Source organism: Protopterus annectens, chromosome 17.part0 (assembly GCF_019279795.1).
Source record: "Protopterus annectens isolate FY-2018-M chromosome 17.part0, PAN1.0, whole genome shotgun sequence".
Taxonomy (NCBI): Eukaryota; Metazoa; Chordata; order Ceratodontiformes; family Protopteridae; genus Protopterus; species Protopterus annectens.
The window spans coordinates 127146417-127163245 of record NC_056751.1 but is presented as its reverse complement, the minus strand read 5'-3'; the positions used below and the strand labels follow the sequence as shown (position 1 = coordinate 127163245).

At 36.4% G+C, this 16829-nt stretch overlaps 1 protein-coding gene across 2 annotated transcripts in view; it reads left to right on the top strand.

Moving 5' to 3' along the window:
- The window catches only part of LOC122791245 (FK506-binding protein 4-like), a 139846-nt gene that overhangs the window by 73409 nt on the left and 49608 nt on the right, over window positions 1-16829 (top strand). The gene's annotated exons all lie outside the window — the stretch shown is intronic.

The window sequence follows — 16829 nt, the reverse complement described above, 5'->3', positions numbered from 1 at the left end:
AGTGGGAGCTGTTTCGTGTACCAAGCTGGAAATTTATTGAACAGCTGCAAGATTCTTTCCAGCCAGACTTCTTGATTCTCATTTTCCTGGTTGAATATCTCTTACTTTCTCCTAACTTCTTCTTTGCTGGCATCTAAGTAGTGCAATTAGTAGCCAGTAACTGAATTTTACCCACACTGATAGCTTTTACTGGCTTTTTAAAGCATTTTGTCAGTTTTCACAATGTGAGAGCTGTAATCAGCCTGCTGATCAGTGTGTAGTATACACCTTAGGCATTCATCTTACTTTGTAGTGTTGAGTACAGTTTAGAATTATAGCCTCCTTTTTTATCTCTTTCCTAGGCAGTGTGTGCCTTTGATTCTTTCTCTGCATCAAATTCAGATTGGCTCTGAATATGAACTGCCTTTTTTCACATTACAGTCCACCATTGCTTTTTAAATATATTTATTCTACCTTTGGTTTATCTTTTAATTCATTTATAATTTAACTTGGCTAATGAAACTAATTACTTTCCTTTCATAAGATTACTTTGTATTTCTGCACTCACAGCACTTAATTGAAGCTGTTTTATTCTTTTGCTTTCCAGACAGAAATTGTTTGCAAAGTAGCAGGTTCAAAATATGCACACTTTTCCGGAATTTGTGTATAGCTTTATTTTGGCTTTATTTATTTTGCCTTTATGAGCTTCATCATCTTTATCTTCATTTGCAGTTAATTTATGCTGCCAGGTCAAAGAGTTTGATTTACTTTGGCAGCCAAAATGTCTGGTCACTAACTTGACAGTAGCAGCATAAAAACATATTCACAGTATGATGTAACCACTACATGGCACAGTGAAACTTTTTTATTATAAGGAAAATAAGGTCAGTAGAAACCTAAAATTTCTTATTTACTTGATAAAACTGTGCATGTTATCTTTTCAACAAGTTAACATATTTTTTTTCAGCTACATCTTAAAGTGACACTTACATATAAGTGCTGTAGTTCTTGAGTTTTGTATTAGTTTAATAATTCAAATTTCAGAATTCCTTAATGGAATGAATATTTATGACCTTATGCATATTCATTTCCAGTGCCCAGTAGGTGGCTCAGTTGGTTGCTTCACTGTTTTTCTGCAAGTCAGTTGAGACCCAGGGACAGGGTCACAGCAGCTGCTTGGAAAATTAATACCAGGAATGAAGCACTATTGCTGTATTAGCAGTCCTAGGAGAGACAATTAAAAAAAAATAATTTCTAAGTGCCTCTCCTTTGATTTGTTAACCAAAAAAGGAACTGAAAGCTTTGGCTGGCTTAAAGAATGCACACTTTTGTTAACAATACCTAACATTACATCAAGGTGTTTGTCTCCAGTGTTGCAGGTTTACATTTCAGAGACACGTCAGGCATACCTCTCAACCTCTTAGCACAAAAACTTGGACAAAGCCAAAAATAATGGGGGGGGGGAGACAAAGCCTCAGAAATAGGGACAGATTTTAAATATTGCTCTCATAAACTTAGAAAGTTGTTAGAATAAAAGGTCTTATGTTACCATGTATTTTTAAGGGATATGAGATCTAAAACTCAAATACCTGTCACTATTTAGTGAATTTAATCCTCACTGATTTGCCTCAAAAATCCTGAAAACCAGAAATTTTATGACGAACAGACCAAGAATATGAGGCAGAAATATGGACATTCTGCAAAAATTTGGAGAGGGAGGTATGACGCTAGGTCTTTTGTAAAGCATGGATGAGGAAATTTGAAAAAAATGAATAGCCTGACTGATAGTGAGAAGAAGAGAATATTTTAGCTGTGGTCACAAAAGTAAAACTAAACAAAAAGTCCAATATAAGTTTAGAAAATGGCAAAGAGCATAAATCATAAAAGTGACTAATTACATATGCACAGCATACCTCTCAGCTTTACAGATTTTCGCAGAATGTCCACATTTTTGTCTCATATTTTTGGTTTGTTTTTCTTAAAATTCTGGTTTTCTGGCAAATTATTAGCAAATCATTAAATATTGAAATTAGAAAATGACAGAAAATTTGAGTTTCAGACTTCATACCCTTCTGAAAATGTATGCTAATGCAAAATCTGTTATTCTATCAGCTTTCTAAGTTTGTAACAGCAATATTTAAAACTTGTCCCTATTTTTGAACTTTTGCTACACTTTTATTTTTGGTTTGTCCAGATTTATTGCTGTAAGAGATTGAGAGGTATGATGCACATATACTTTATAATTTCTTAAATAAAAGAACAATTTAGAGTATTCCTGTTATAAGTAAATGTACAGAGCAACTAGGCTCAGAACAAATTGCTGCAAATATATATTTTTTTGAGAAGCAAAGTGTATTGTGGGAGAAAGAACCTTTAGCTGAAAGGCAACATAATGTCTATCTGGCAACTCATACCAGGACCTTTGGAGGTAGAATTAATTATAAAGTAATACTAACCAGCTAGAATTATGAGGAGTCATTAATACTGCAAAAACATCAAAATATAACATCACACCTTTCAATTGTCCAGATTCTTGCCTTATATTTTTGGTCTGTTCTTCATAAAATTTGTGGCTTTCTAAAAAATCACTGAGGAATAAAGTCATTAAATAATGACCTGCTTTTTTGTTTCAGACTTCATATCCTGCAGCAAATGTGCGCTAACACAAATGCTGTTATTCTAGCAACATATTAAGTCTATAAGAGCAATATTTAAACTCTGTCCCTATTTTTGGACATGTGTTCCCCCATTATTTCAGAATTCTTGTGCTAAGAGGTTGAGAGGTGTACAACAAATACATAGTTTAGTGTCTGGCCATAATGGATCTTTAAAATATTATTCTCTCCAAGAAGGACAATGAGAATGTCTTACACCCAATTTCCTTACGAGAATTCCATATTTCTTTTTTGTCTTAGGGTAGGAAAAACTCTGATAAGAAAAGCACTATTAACAAAAGGCTATTTTCTAGCTTCTGTTATAGCCAGAAGTGATTTAACTCAGACCTAATAGTCACACAGCCATTTGGAATATGCCGATTTGAGTTCTCGCTAAGGAAGACTCCATGTTAATTTTTATCAACTCAGCTTTCTCTCCTAAGGCTATGTGTGTGCATGTTTTGTAACATTAGAGTAACTTCTTTAAGAAGGCCTGTTTTCCTTGGGGACAGCTACAGCTGATGTGGAGTTTGACTTCAATACTCAAGCGTAAGAAATATCTCTTCTAGCTTTTATTACTTTTCAAACACGGGTGTTCTTTCTCAGTAGAATTTTCTGTAACTGGGGGAAATCTTTTTCTAACCATAGTATCTAGATGTGTGCTGGCAATGAAGCTATCATGTATCACTTCACAATACATTTCTATAATACATTTTATATATATATATATATATATATATATATATATATATATATATATATATATAAATTGTTTCCAAGTATATTATTACATTTGAAAACCAACAGTCAAGCAGAAAGGAATTCTGCCTTAATACTACCAGCATTTGAAAACAATTGGTTGGCAGAAGATATTATGACAGAACATTTAAGAAAGGATTTCCAATATTTATTTGGTTTTGAAACAGTTTAATAGCATATTTAAATTAGTGCTTAAAACATTTGTTGAGCAAATTAGTAAAAGACTGGGCTAAAGCTGAGTAGACATATAGTGATAGACATATAATGTTATCAACAACAAAATGGGCTAACAGGATTTTACTTTACACTAGGCATTGTATTATATTTTCTTCCAAAGAGTTGAGATGCAGAACTTACATTTAGAAAAGCATATCTGCATACACTGCTATTAGACCCAGTGCTATTCAATATATTGACATCATATCTAATGCTATTAGTTTCACATCCTTCACCTGTAGGACTAAGACTGGCAATTATTTAGTTATTTCAGCTCATTAAACTTTCCAGGTTACTCTAGCTCTTCACCTTTACCCACAGTCCACAGAGCCTGGTGACCCAATCCTCAGAGCTCTTCAACCATGCAGATATCTAAAGTTCTGAAAAATGCCCACAGGCTATCTTGTTAGTATTCTTCAGTTCCAGTGGGTGTTTTCCTTTATGTTTTATATCTGAGTATATCTTCTAAATCTACAGTCAAGGTCAGTCTGTTTCTTTGCATTATGAAGGCACATTTCCTGTCAAAACAGATACTTCCTTAGCCATCTTTTCCTCTCCTGCTTTTTTGGTACCATTTGAAGTGTGTTTTTCTTTTTGCATTGCCACCCAAATCTTGAACATGAGGTGTCTAATTATGTCTTGGTTACGCTGGATGTAAATACATTGTTTACAGTGATACCTAATCTAGAAGGGGTAGAAGCAGTTAGGCTGTTTCTACATAAACACAGTGAATATTCTAAGGATATGATATTTTTGATTTGTGCACTCTTAGATTTGATATTGGCGAATAATGTTTTCATGTTCAAAGATCATATCTACTTGCAGAAGGTTGGTGTGGCTATGGGGACCTCATGTGCTAATAGTTATGCCAACCTTGTGATGGCTAGTTGGGAGTATGAATATGTTTTGACCCCACATCCTTTCTCTACACATCTAAAATTTTTTATAAGATTTGTGGATGATATTTTTCTCCTGTGGGATGGAAGTATATCTGAGCTGGATTCATTTGTAACCTATTTTGAGTCTACCACTGATTATCTTAGATTTACTAAGAATTCCAACATGGAATGTATTGATTTTGTAGATGTTCACTAGTCTAAAGGAGATGAAGGTATGTTACAGACATCTGTTTATAGAAAATCCTGTAGGAGGAATACCCTGTTGCATTGTACCAGTGTGCATCCTGGGTATATCTTTAAGAATATTGCTAAAAATCAAGTCTATAGAACATCACGGTTGCATACTAGAGATGAGGATTTTGCCCAAGCATTAACAGATTTAAAGGATGAACTGTTAGATTGGGGTTATACAGAGAAGGATTTTGATATGGCAGCTAAAGAAGTTTTAGAAGCTAGACATGAAGTAGCACAACCTTACTTCTCTAGAGGTGAGGGTTTACCCCCTAGTAGAAGAGCAATACAAGATAAATATGTCAAACCTGTTGTTACTTTTTCTAATAATGTCAGTTGGGTTTGTGATGTGATAAAGAGAAATTAGCCAGTGCTTATATCAGATGACAAAATTTTAGGGGTTGTTGGTAATGAACCATCCTTTTGTTTTAGGAATGGTTTGTCTCTGAAGAGACAGCTTTATGAACGAAGACAAAAGCATTTGTCAATCTCAGACAGAAAAGGCACATTTGAATGTAGAAATTGTGCTGCTTGCTCTTATATATCGGACTCAAAACGATTCAATCGTCCTGTAAGAACATTTAGATCTTTGCCTAAATTTTATGCGGATTGTTCAAGCAAGAACTTAGTCTATCTTGCTACCTGTAATGAATGTAGTAGTTTTTATGTGGGAACAACCACAAGGACTTTACGGGAGTGTTTACTTGAACATATTGGTTACATTAGGCATAAAGATAATACTAGTGCTTTATCTAAGCACATACAGGTTTATCATGATCATTCTTTTTGCTTTATGGTTTTACAATGTATTTATGCTGATAAATGGGGTGGAGATCTGAACAATAAAGTTGAAAAAGCTGAAACTAGATGGATAATTTTGTTACAGGCACATAAACCTCCATGGTTGAATGGTTTTGTGCCTTTAAAACCCCTTCTTAAGGATCGCAAATTACCTTATTAATTGGGTAATTGATTATGGTATTTAAGATGTATGTGCTTTGATTTAGATTGTCTGAAGAAGAACCTATTGTAAGGCATGAATGCACTAACCCTTTTTAAGTTTGTTTTATTAAACAATTGTTTTATTTCTACTCTGTGTTTGGTCCTGGGCTTATTATTTGGTTCCATGTTAGCATTTTGTTTGTACAGGACATTTACTGCCTTAGGCTTTGCTTTGTTTTTACTTGGACTGTAAGTTGCAAGTAAGCTTTAATAAGCTTACTGTTAAAGAATTACCAACATTGAAAGCCTTTTTGTTGTTGCCATGCAGAGAATATTTACATAACTAGATAGTGTATAAGCCTTAGGTATTGAAACGCATATAACAGTATTTGTAATAAAGGACAGGATTACAGTATTTTCAGAAACTCATTACATTATTTTGTTGGAGACTTACAGTCACATTTGCAGGCTTTACCCGTAAACTAGACAGAATACCAATCTAGCATGTGTGGTCCATAGCCTGTGCAGTAATCCTTTAAGCAATTTATCTTGAGCTTGTTTGCTGTTCATTTTTTACTTTGATCATGTTTTCCTCATGAAACAAGTAGACAGTTGTTGTCAGGCAGCAGGTCTTTATTGGATAAGAAACATTTTTACAAGTGGGGGTATTACAGAGATTGCTACTTTCAGCATGTTACTTGGTACTTTTATAAAGCTGATTATAAATTATAATTAGAACTGCAGTGCAAGGAGAAGTGGTTTGAGCTGAGTGCTGCTTGTTTTTTCTACTTAATTTTGACTGGCATTCCAGTAATGTATTTAAAAAGTAATTTATTTTTTCATGCCTCACAACCTTTTTGTTTCCATCTAGATATTAAGTAAGCTGTCATGTAGCCAATGCATTGAAATATTTTTTTCTTCTACAATTAATTTTGGCTTGATTGGTCTCTCATAATGACGGTTTGACAGTGGCACACAGAGAAGCGTATTTAATTAAAGTCCCTTTTTTTTTGCAGTTTTTAGCATAGCTCCACCCCTTTCTAGTTGGCCATACCCCTTCCTGTTGTTCCCACGCATTCAGCTGTCTCCTGCAGTCCCTCATTGATTTGAAGTCACAGCCACCACTGGATAACATGTAAAATTTTTATTTTAAACGTAATTGTACCAACACTTATGGCCATTTGCTAAGCAAAACAAAAGTGTCACACTGAAAACAGACTTAGCATGAGCAACAGTAAACTCTTCCATTGAAACTCACATTCACTGAAAATGCATTGAAATTCACATTCATTGAAAATGTATCTTGTCAATGGCAGATTGTGTACCTTGGGCCCAGAGCTGTTTTCAAACCACAAGCCCCTATAAACATATTTTGAACCATGCATAAATAATTGTGTTCTTTGATTCACCTTCCCAATTGTTTTAATTTTTTTCTTGTTCATTAGACACATTTGTTAGAGTGCATTTTTAATTTGTAGATTTGAACATTTTTTCCAGTAAGCAGTGAAACAAAATTAACCAATAATGACAAAGTACCCATTTTAGAACATTTTAACCATAAAAGACCACCAAACTGCTGTCATAATAATCCAATGTCTGTACTTGAGCCACTTTATTGACTATGATTGCATCACATGTCTAATTGTCATAAAATGGCTACTGTAAAGTCTTCCGATTTGCTTTATACAATTGCACACCAGGTCTGCAAAGACAGATTAAAGACTTAAACTTTATCAGTTCATCAGGTTTTATCATTTTTATCCACAGACATCCCACTAACCCAGTAATTATAGCTACATTGTTGACTACACCCTTCTCGGATGTCTGTATTTAAAAAATAAATAACAATAATAATGAGCAAAGTCACATATTTCAAATTTGTTTCATACAAACACACAGTAGCCAAAGTATTCCAACTTAATTCACATACACAAACATGCACACTAGTCCTACAAAGCCAGATTAAAGGCTGTTTAAAAATGACCAGGTGATAAGAGCAAAAGGTACCTTCATTCACAAAGAGCTCACACTAGCAGTTATAGCTACTTTCTTCACTGTGTACACCGATCATCATCATCATCATCATCATCATTATTATTATGAAAAAGAAAAAATACATGTATTTTATTGGTAGCTTTGGATGAACTGTATGAAATTGTATAAAGAACACTATCATCATACCATAGGATCCAGGCATGTGTAGCACAGTTTAAATAGAAGAGTATTTATAAGGCATAAGAAATATTAACCACCTGGTAACATATGCCAAGTCAATATGCACGATCCCTGCAGAAGAAAAATTAATCTAATTCCAGATTAATGAAAAATATTTCTAATGCAGAGGTTGCTTCTGGCAAACAACTTTACATCTCATTTCTTCATCTACAAATGCAGTGTCTACTGCCCTTGATACATAAATTGATACATAAATTGCCAGTGTTGCATTAAAAATAGAGTGTTGGTGATATTGCCATAATATTTTGTGAACTAGATCAGCTATGCAATGGGGAATGTCTGGCAAACAACAACAACAGGTTCATAGATATGAGGCATGCAGTCCTAGAGAACATTAAGGAGCCTAGACCAAATTTCCAGTTGTTCCAAAGCACTATCAGGTTAAGAGCCGTGCTTAAGATCCAAACTCTCTATTCTTGCCACAGGAAGTAGCTCATTAACAATTCAGAACTTTAGTCACTTGCACTACCTGCCAGACTAACAGTTTTTAACTAAGTGCAGAAATTCTTTATAACGCGATCTTGTAGCAAAGACTGTACCCAACAATGACTACTAACAGATATTGAAGACCCGAATGTTCTGATCATTACTCCAAATAATGCAGACTATATGACCTGACAAATGGCCACCCTTTTACAGTTGCTGGAAACTGTGAAGAAGACACTGCAAAAATATATTACTAAAATGCAACATCCATCCATCCATCCTCAACCCCTTTACCCATTTTTGTACATGGGGTTGAGGTGTCTCTTCAGCAGTGACAATCATCTCGAGCCAAGATTTACACAGCCAGGTGGCTAGCCCTGGCCCAATAGCTCATTTGTACAACACACTCACACACACTCTCTCACCTGCAGCCAGATTAGTGTGTCCAATTCATCTACTGCATGTCTTTGGAATGTGGGAGAAAACTGGACCATCTGAAGGAAACCCATGTGACCACAGGGAAGACATGCAGACTCCACACAGAAAGCACCCCAGCCAATATACATATTATTTTCTTCTTTACATTTACAGTTATGATAGAGATTTGGATTTCCTTTAAAACTTTTATTTCAAATTTTACAGAAAAACACCAATAACCATTGAGATGTCCCTCCTCTGGTCCAGTGATTAAGGAGCATCAATCCTCACCACTGACACCAGTGGGAAATGTTCATTGAGAAAGCAAATATACACACACAGTATTTTTTGATGCAGCTCTCTGCACCAAGTACAGCTTCCTTTAAGAGCACATAGGGAATGCACAGTCCAGTCTTGGGGCTGGACTTTTTCTCCAGCCCCCAAATAAGACTCCACACTGACCACCTCAGAGGTGAGTCCTTAGCTGGGTGTTCCAAGCCAGGGCCTTCACCATCCTGTGTGTGAAATCAGTGCTCTGTGTCCCTGTTCCAATGATTTTCACACACACACACACACACACACACACACACACACACACACACACACACACACACACACACACACACAGGAAAGGCTTGCACAGATTTACCTGCTATGCCACCTCCACCCAGACTATAAGGTAGATACTACCACCAGAACACCCCAAAGCCAGCTACTCTAAGGCTCTTACCAGCGTACTCAATTATACTTAGTAAAATGAATACTTATACAAATTATAATGTTTCCAAGCAGCAAGACTTTCAGGAATGTGAAGCCACAGTGCCACTAAATAAATGCAAGTGCTCTCAAAGGTTAAAATACTTTCTAAAAGACCAACCACAATGAAAGGGTATATATATTTAATAAAAAGTAAATATGACAATACTGAATATCTATTTACAATAAACACCAGAGTTTCAATTCACAGGAAATATAAAAATAACACAGATGGAAAGATTCAAATAGATACAGAAGAACATATTTAACTAATCTCACTATATTTTCCTAAATGGCTGACGAATTATTGTTCCCTACTTACTTGCTAAAGCAAGGCAAGATGAAATGGATGTATTTGTTGTCAGTTCCAATAACAGAGTGCTGAGTGCTACTGACACATTGCTCACTAATATCTAATTATAATTTCAGTGCTAGCTACAGAATTACATCATATCTGGTCACCTGACTCTGTGGATCCCACACTACCCCCTCACAAGCAAGTGAGCCAGCATTTGACACAGATGTGTCACAATACACACACAGAACTTTGCCAAGGCTTAATACAGCATCTGGAAGTTATAAAGCAATCCCAACACTTTTACCCTTCCTGCAGAAAGGATTTTCATAGACATTGTGTCTGTGGCTGTATTCAGACCTATGAGAATCTTTATGGCCTAAACCAAATAATTTAATTTCAGGCTATTTTTTCTTAAGGTTAGCTGAGCTAAGCTTAAATCCTTCCCTTTCAGTATCCTCTGTTAAAATATATACATGTAATCAGTTACAACAATACAGTCTGACATACATGTATATTTCTTTTCTGTCCGGCAGGACCCACTGTTGATGCATTTTTAACACAAGCAACTTTACAAATGCATTTTTAACACAAGCATCTGTACAAATCAGTTTGATATTCAGATGACATCTAATTCTTTGCAAAACTCCAGCTAGCTATGTTGACATATGTCACATGCAATGCCCTACTCCGCTTGGCACAGCTGACACTATCTCACATCATCACAGTCATTTTTTAAACAAAACACTTATATTGAAAACCATGGCATGGCTAGCCACTCGACAGTGTAAAATATGGTTATGGGTGTTTTGGTCTTGTTGACTAATGTCGCCAAATGGGCATGGGTATTATTTATTTATTTATTTTATTTTACATTTGTTAAGATACAATGTCCTTTTTCAGCGGAGGCCTGGGGAGAAAAGCTCCATCATTATACAAAATACAGACATTTCCAAAGTTATAAAATTACAGAGAGTGAAAAAGTCAAAAGTCGAACAAACAATCAGATTGCAAAAATTCATTTGTTAACAATGCATATAAGGAAAAAAATATGATGACAATGGACAATTCAAGTAGATAATAGAGACTAGGAAATGTCAGTCATGATAGTGGTGAAACAGTTGTTTCTTGAAATGGGGTAGAGAGGTAGAGGAAAGAATACTGGTAGGAAGAGAGTTCCAGACTTTTCCACGGCGCTTGGAAAGAGTGCATCTCCTCCGTATTATAAGCCTTGACCATCTTTATGAGTGGTCTGTTCGCAGAACGTAGACGTGTTAAGATTAGAGTATGGAAGGACTAGGTTCTGAAGTGAAGGACAATTGTCTGGGTTTTGAGAATTTTATGTACCTCAGTGAGTTGGGTAACTCTAACAAGGTTGGGGAGTTCAATCCATTTTAGGTTTTTAGGTTGGTGCAATGATGGGTCCTGTATGGAGTTCCTTCTGCAAATCTAGCTATATGATTATATGAGCTGGATAGTTTATCAAGTATGGTTTTGTTAAGTTTGGTGAATATTGCAGATGAATAAAGAAGGGTGGAGAGCAAATGTGTTATCCTAATTTTTGTTTACTGTTTTGATGGACAGGTTGATATGCATGTCGAATTTCAGTTTATTATCAATAGTAACTCCTAGCAATTTCGTGTGGGGGGTGGGGAGATGATAGTACCATTTTTGGATGTTAAAGAGACATCAATAAGATGATTTTTATGAGTTGGTTGAAAGATTAATAATTTAGTTTTTAGGATTTAGGATTAACTTTTGGGTTTTAGTTAGTAGTCTGTCTGGAGATGTATCTGAACAAACCAGTGTTGAGTCGTCCGCATATTGGATACAGGTGGCCTCGGGAATGACTGTATGGAGGTCATTGGACCCCAATGGTATTTGGTAGTAAAGTGGAGAGAGTATTCTGCCACAATACTGCTTGTTTCCTGTCTGAGAGGTAGGCTTTAAACCAGTCTAGTGTCAAGTTATCCAGGTAGAGATTGATGGTTGACCATATAGCTGGTAATAAGTGGGTTTAGGACCTGGCCTACTCTGACCTACACCAGGGACTTATGCTAATGGTAGGAGGGGTGTATGTGCCCCTATTGGCCAGTGTGTGCCTACCATAAAGACCAGCAGCCCTGGGTCAATAAGCTACTGGCTGGATGGCATACAGTTGCCCAGCCTGGGTTACCTGGGATAGCTCTGTTCAGTGAAAGCTGGATGTAAAACCAATCTACCAAACATGAACTAAGAATGGCTGCACTCAGTATAGGTTCACTGACAGGGTGGAGCTTGAAAGTGGATAACATGATGGTGTGGAGGAGGCTAGACATACTATGTATACAAGAGATAAGATGGAAGGGCAGTGCAGCAAAGCCACTTGGCTTTGGATCCAGCTATACTACTCAGGAGGTGGACAGGCTAGAAATGGTGTGGGAATTGTGGTGAGACTGAGGCTTCAGAAGGCAGTGAGGGATGTCATCAGAATTATTTATAGACTCATGGCGATCAGACTCCAGCCTAATGATAGGACAGTATTCATAATCTCAACCTGTGCCCCACAGCATGGTTGTGATAGTGAAGAGAAGAGTACATTCACACAGCCGTTACATGACCTACTAGATAAAGCAGGATAACATGAATCGGTGTTGATAATGGTTGACTTGAATGCACATATTGTGACAGACAGAACAGAATGTGAGGACTGCGTGGGTCCACATGGATGGAGCAATAGGAATAAAGAAGGAGAGGCCATTCTAGACTTTTGTCTGGTAAATGGCTTTATGTTAGCTAACACATTGTTCAAAAAGAGAGACAGTCACAAGATCACATACAAGAGTGAAAAGCATGCAACTCACGTAGGCTTTCTCCTAGTAAGGAAAGGGCAGTGGGGTAAAAATCAGTGATCGCAAAGTCATCCACAATAAAACAGTCATCCCACAGCATAAACCACTGGTTGCCAAAATCAGTTGCAAGCAGTGGTCAGAGAAGGCTCTAATGTCAACAAAGGCTAGGCCAAAGACCTGGAAGTTGACTAGAGAGAAAGTACAACAGTTCAAGAAATTACTCAGGGTTCTAGTACCCCTAGAAGAAGTGGAAATAGGTGGAATTAAAGAAGAACTGCAACATCTCAAAGCAGCATGCATGAGGACTACAGAACAATATGCAGCTGAGTCAGGTATGGAAATAAGGTGCATAAGTAAAGCTGGTGGAGGAATGCAGAAGTCCAGAAAGGCATCAAAAGAAAGTGCAGGAAAAAGTGGAAGACAGAAAAGATGGACCAGGCTAGGAAGGAATGGCTAACCGGGTGGCTAACAAAAAGAAGAAAGAAGTTTTAATAGCAATGTATGGGGCATTAGAGGTACTCTACCAGCTTCTGGAAAGTGACTGAGTAGATGGCACAAAGAAACTGTATCAGGTTGCAATGCAAAGACAAAAAGATAAAGAAGATAGTAAGACACCCTTCATAAGGGATGCCAGCAGCAACCTGCTTAATAGTCCACAAAATATCAAAGGAAGATGGAATGAGTACTTCCAGCAGTCACTAAATGAAGAAAACCTCACAGAAGCTGTACTGCCCCAGACACAGCCTAAGAGAAGAGAAGAAGAGTAGCCCAGCTTAGAGGAAGTAAGAACAGCACCAAAGAAAATGAAGTCGGGAAATGCAGCAGGCTTAGATGAGGTCACAACAGATATACTAAAAATGCTGGGTGAGATAGGAGAGAAAAGGCTTCTAAGGGTACTCATAGTAGTGTGGAGAGAAAGGCTTATCCTAGATGACTGGGGACAAGCACTCATGCCATTGTTCAAGAACAAAGGGGACATCTACAACTGTGGGCAGTACAGATTAATCAAACTCCTGTCACATTGCATGAAAGTTCTGGAGAGGGTGATTGATAAACAGATACATAGAGTAGTAGAAAGTAAGATGGAAGATGAGCAAACTGACCCAATCACCACAAGAACTGGAACATGGACTGAGAACAAGAGGCACAAATTTTAGCATAAACTATTTATTTTCAGCTTTCATCTTTAGACTTCATCAGAAAATAATACATTCAGCAATAAAAAACTTTCAGTTTAAAAATATCTGTAAACCAATAGAAAATACTTCTTCATCCCACAATTAAGTGACATCACAAACCCAACTATTAAAGACATACACTTCTGTTAAAAACTATTTGTTCAAGTGAACCCTATGGGTCTTTAAAAAAACACTTGATGTAGACTACATCATTCAACCCTGGTGCTTTGTCAGAGTTTAACCTTATCTGCCACAGTGCTTCTTTTTGTTCCAACTCTGTCTTAAAATCCCCACCCCTTATATGAAGTGTTCCCTGTTCTAGAACTGAAAACAACTTATAATAATTAGGACACTTCAAAGAGTGTTTAAAAATACATTTCTACCATCCTTCTTTTTTATGCTATAGTTATGCTCTTTAATCCTGGCACAGAGAGCCCGGGTGGTCATCCCAATGTAAAATGTAGTACAATGAGAACACAACCCAATGTACACCACACCTTTGGTTTTACAATTAGAATGACCAGCCGCTGGAATAGTGTGTGGCAAATGGGGCAAAATTACAAAAGGTCCCTCCAGTATGTACTTACAAACAGTGCAACTTCCACATTTGTGCATGCCAAATGGGTTATTTGCGTGTAAAATAGTCCTTTTCTCAGTTGTTTTCACCCTGTCAAATAATATTTTTTAATTATAGTGATTTTTATACGCAAAATAGGGGTGGGGGCCAACCGTCACAAAAAGGTCCTGATTGGCCTCTAAAATTTTCCAACTTTTCTGTATAATGCCTCTTATTAATCCACTATCCAAAGTCATGTTCAAATTGCAAAATATTTCTTTGTTGGGTTATTCAAAACTTTGGAGCCACTATAAGGAACTTGTAATATAGGCGGGTAGAGTAACATCCGATTGCCCATGACATACTTAGCTATGCTTCTTAATTTGTCATGGTAACCCCTTTCCAAAAAAAGTGAACAAATAAAATCTATTTCATTAATAAAATCACTGTCTTCACTGGTCATTTGACTGGCCCTGATATATTGGCGTTTGGGTATGTTTTCTTTCATAAATTGCGGATGAAAGCTTTTATAATGTAGGTAACTGTTAATAAAAGTTTTGGAATCCTGCTTACAGATTTCTTCAGTACCTTAACCCATTCTAAGGTGACGTCCAAAAATTTAACCTTTAAACCCACATCAACTAAAGTAAATTTTAAAAACTCAGAGCCAGAATTTACAGTCTACAAACTCTTTCACCTGGTTTAGGTCACCTTCTAAGATGGAAAACAAGTCATTGACAAATCTTTTAAAAAACAAAACATGATATCTACCCATAATAGGTTCCAAAAATGTGTGTTCCCACCACCCAACAACAATGTTTGCGAACGAATAGGTGGCTGGAAACCCCATAGCAACCCCTCTGTTTTGTTTGTAGACTTTATTATTGAACATAAAAAAAATTGTTTTTTAACAGAACATCTATCAAATCACAGCAAAAGTTGCACTTGTCGTTAGAGAGGTTGGAAAATCTCCCAACATATTGTCTTACATATTCTACTCCTTTTTCATGTGGAATACACGTAAAACATGACACCACATCAATGGTGAACAAAATATGTTTTTGTGGGTCAAATGAGAAGGTGTCATTGAATTTCCTGAGCTGTTCCATAAATCCCAAGAGTCCTGTAAATAAGAACTCATTTTACTGACTAGGAGGGTTTAAAAAAGAATCAACCATAAGGGAAATTCCTTCTGTGATGTAGTTAGGCACTGAAACAGTGGGCCTGAATGGGGGGTGGTTAAGGTCTTTGTGGACCTTGGGTATTCCAAACAAAACCCCTAACTTGGGATTCTCAATATTACAAAAATCATAAGAAATTTTGTCTTACCATTCATTAAACTGTCAAACAAAAAAGAATAAATTCTCCGATAACATGTTAAAACATCACTTACATTGGCTGCCTCATATTTTAAGGTGTTACTTAACATAGCTTCAATACTATGAATATACTCGTCGTGATCCATCAAAAAACAAAGCACCACCTTTGTCACTATTCATAATTCTAACCATGCTGTTTGACTTTAATTAATTCAGGGCAGATTTTTCATGGTTAAGTTGTAATATTTACACCTTGTTTTATTATTGTCTAACAAACTTCTAATTTGTTTTTCATAATTATTCTCAAACACTTTTAAAGTGTTTACCAAAGGTGGGTTAAAACAGGGTGGATTAACATATTTACTTTCACTTTTCACAACATCTTTTAAAATGAAATTTAAGTTCAACAGTCTTGTGTATTTTTTCAATTCTAGAACAATATTGGAAATGTCAGCATTACTTGTTGGAACAAAATTTAAACCCAAATTCAACACTTTATAATGCTCAGAAGTGAGATTAAATTTAGACAAATTTATAACATTGTTTTTGCACATCTTACACTCAACTAATTGCCTGTGGATGAATTGGAAGGAATCCTTTCCTTTTTTTCTGGTCATTCTTGTCCTCAGGGCCTTCCCTTCCTTTTCTGAACTTAAAAAAAAACGTTGGGCCTTGCTCCAAGTTCCGTGGAATTACTAGGACCATCAGTGTTACTTAATTCACCCTCAGGAAAAGCATTGACTGTGTTTATTTGCAGGAAATCAACTACTGAGGCCCCAGTTGCTTCATTTCCTACATTGTCAGCAGCCTCATTCTCCATAAGTTGTTTCCTTTCAGTTCTCTTAAAGACATATTGTCTAACTTTCATACTGGCTGTTGAAAGTTAGAAAAATTCCTCTTGGAAAATGTATTGCCTGTATTAGCAAGCAAATAGGCACTGTCACTTTCATATACTTTAATGTCTCTGTTTAATTTGTTGTTTTTGCATTTAACAACAATTTGCTCATGCTTTTGGACTTTTCCTCGGATGTTATGATACTCTGAGCGCTCAACAAACCTACTGTGAAACCCTGTGTGAATGGCCTGATCAGTGGTTATTATTTCTTCTATTAAACTGGCCATAGTTTTAACATTGT